Source organism: Tupaia chinensis, unplaced genomic scaffold, assembly GCF_000334495.1.
Source record: "Tupaia chinensis unplaced genomic scaffold, TupChi_1.0 Scaffold000399_1, whole genome shotgun sequence".
Taxonomy (NCBI): Eukaryota; Metazoa; Chordata; class Mammalia; order Scandentia; family Tupaiidae; genus Tupaia; species Tupaia belangeri.
Window position 1 is genome coordinate 2,398,657 of NW_006159901.1, and position 2,745 is coordinate 2,401,401.

Here is a 2,745-nt window from a genome sequence, read left to right on the forward strand (position 1 = left end):
CAATAACCTCCTATCAAACACTTACTATTTGCTCTGGGCTGTTGACTTTGCAAAGCACTTGACATTTATTGTTTATTCTCACACTTATCCCATGAGACAAGGACAGGCAGGACCTTACTTTTTACAGATGTGCAAGACAGAGGCCAGCAGATGGCATAGCAATTAAGTCCTGGATCCCCACATGGTCTACTGCAGTTTGAGTACTGGACCTGGTGGCTTCAAAATCATGCTGGTGCATGTACGTGCATGCCCAAGATCCCAGGAGAAAAATAGAAGAGGGATTGCGGCGTGGTCATCCCCCTAGTGGGTGATTTCTCACTTTCTGTCTCTAGGGACCATACGTGCCCTATAGAAAAAAATCTCTAGAAAAAAAAAAAAAGATGTGGAAACCAAAGTTAATAGAATCGATAACATGCCCTATTCCAGAGAATTGAGAACTGAGGACCCAAGTCTTCTAACTTCAATTCCTTCAAATCCTGTTCTTCCTCTGCCTCCTCTTGTCTTCTAACTTCATAGTAGTGGACCTTCTAGGTGAACTTGGTATACTCTCTCTCTCAGAACTGGCTTTTCACAGAAATTTCTACCCATTATCTGAGGAATGTCATGTTCAAGTACAGTAGGACTTGTACTGAGGGACTTTGCCTACACCTGATTACTATAAAAGCTTCTGCCTCATAAATTTCTTTATCCCAGCAGATAAGTTCCCAGGGCCCTTGGCAAAGTCTCCAGGTACCTGATCCCCTTCTTCAGCCTTGCCCATACCCTCAGCTTCCTGTCAGAAATCACAGGGCTGAAACCCAATGATTCACTTGAATGAGTCTGGCTTCCCAAAAACCTGAATAAAATGTGCTCTGTCCAGGAGGTATCCATAATGCAAGGTGAGGTAGAAGGTCCCTTCCAACGCACTGCTGGATCCATACAAACAGCTCCTAGGGCTGATCCATAGTTTCTGTCAGTGGCATTATGTCTTCCATGGGACAATATGTGTCCTGATGCCAGCCTCAAAGTCAGGTGGGCCACCCACAGCATGGTGCCAGACTCATTTACATATAGGATGCCCACCAACCTCTGGAAGAAACAGCTCATCCAGCTCAGCATGGCCAGGGAAAAGCTAGCAATTCCACTCATGTAACACAGGGAGTTGCAAGTAATGACCATCCAGAAGTACAGTAGACACCAAGTGGTAGGGCCTCCAGTAGCAGGGCAGTCTGTGCCACCTGCAGCTGAGACCCTAAGGCTCTGATGGCATCAAAATGGTCGCTCATCTGAAATTTCTCCATCTCTGTGCCTGGTACTTTCTCCTTTGAGGTAGGCAACCTGCTGCCCATCCCTTTCCTGGGATCCCCCTGCTCACTGCAGCACCATAGCCTGTGGTCCCTGTGACCTCAGCACCACTTGGAAGAGTGTTGCCATGGCCCTGCCACCTGCTGCCGGAAGTCTATATATATATGTGTGTGTGTGTGTGTGTGTGTGTGTGTGTGTGTGTGTGTGTGTGTGTAAAATATGTAAGATAGGATCTTGCTATGTTGTGATCTGCCTCAGATCACAGGCACTTGCTACTTCATCTGGCTTTTAGGGTAGGTTGTGAACCAAACCCTGGCCTCCCATGTGGCCTCAACCTGCAAAGCAGTACCATTTATGAGTGGATAATACTACAACTGTGACTAAACCATACTTTTATGACATGAAAACTAGGATCAACTTTTTTCTTCTTATTCTTTATATCTCATATATCCATTTGCTGAAAATTAACTTCTCCTAAGTGCGTTTGAAAATGTCATGGGTTTTGACACGTGTATACTGCTGAACTAGCTTTCCTTTTTGTTGTTGTTAGTTTTGGTTTGTTTATTTGTTTTTGTTAGCGGGTATGTGCACTTGCCAGAGAGAAATAGAGAGATGGAGAGAGAAAGCACACACCCCTGCCCCATAGGTAATAGCCATACCTCAATACCTTTTCCTGTATCTGCCTTTTCTTTTGGAATTTTGGGTAAGCATGCACATGTGTTTCTGAAGCTGCCAAGTTGGGCACTCAAACCATGCTGTCAGACATGAGATGCAGCTCCTTTAGCTACCAGCCCAGGGAGTCAGCCTAAGATTTCCTTTCTGAACTGTGTCGCAGCCATTACTGTTTCTGGGTCACTGACTGGCATTGAAGTTCCATGTAGGCCCTATTGAAAAAACTCTTGACATCATCGATTTTATATTAGTACATACTGTCCCCATGACTCCCTAGAACACCCCACAGTCCCTTTAGACTCTGACTGTCCCAGAACCTCCCTAAGTCTGTGATTGATCTGCCTCCTCATCACTGCAGATCAGTGGAAATTTGGAATAGTTGCCTACTGCTTGCATTTCTCCAGATGATCAAGAGCAGAAATCCCACCCTTATTACCATTGCTCCAGGTCTCCACATGTCTCAGAGATCATTTTAAAGCATATGCAAGGGCATAAGCTTTTCCCAAGATCATTAAATTTGGGGACATTCATTTCTTCAGACAAAGCTCAAGGAGTTTAAACTTGTGTATGTCCCAAGTCTTCGTTTTTCAACTATGGCTGTGGACATATTGTTATCCAGTAATCCAGTAATATGGGGAAAATATATTCAATAATGTAATGTAAAATTTCAGTAGAAATGTTTTGTTTTTAATCTTTGCCAGAGAGTGTGTGTGCTCACCAGGCAGAGAGAGTGAGAAAGAGGAAATGGAAAGCAATCCCCAGAGGAGAATGGTCACTCCACTACCCTTT

At 44.4% G+C, this 2,745-nt stretch overlaps 1 pseudogene; it reads right to left on the minus strand.

Annotated features, from left to right (window-relative positions):
* Window positions 1–805: 805 nt before the first annotated feature.
* Window positions 806–2,306, minus strand: LOC102483676 (transmembrane protein 186-like; annotated as a pseudogene).
* Window positions 2,307–2,745: the final 439 nt, after the last annotated feature.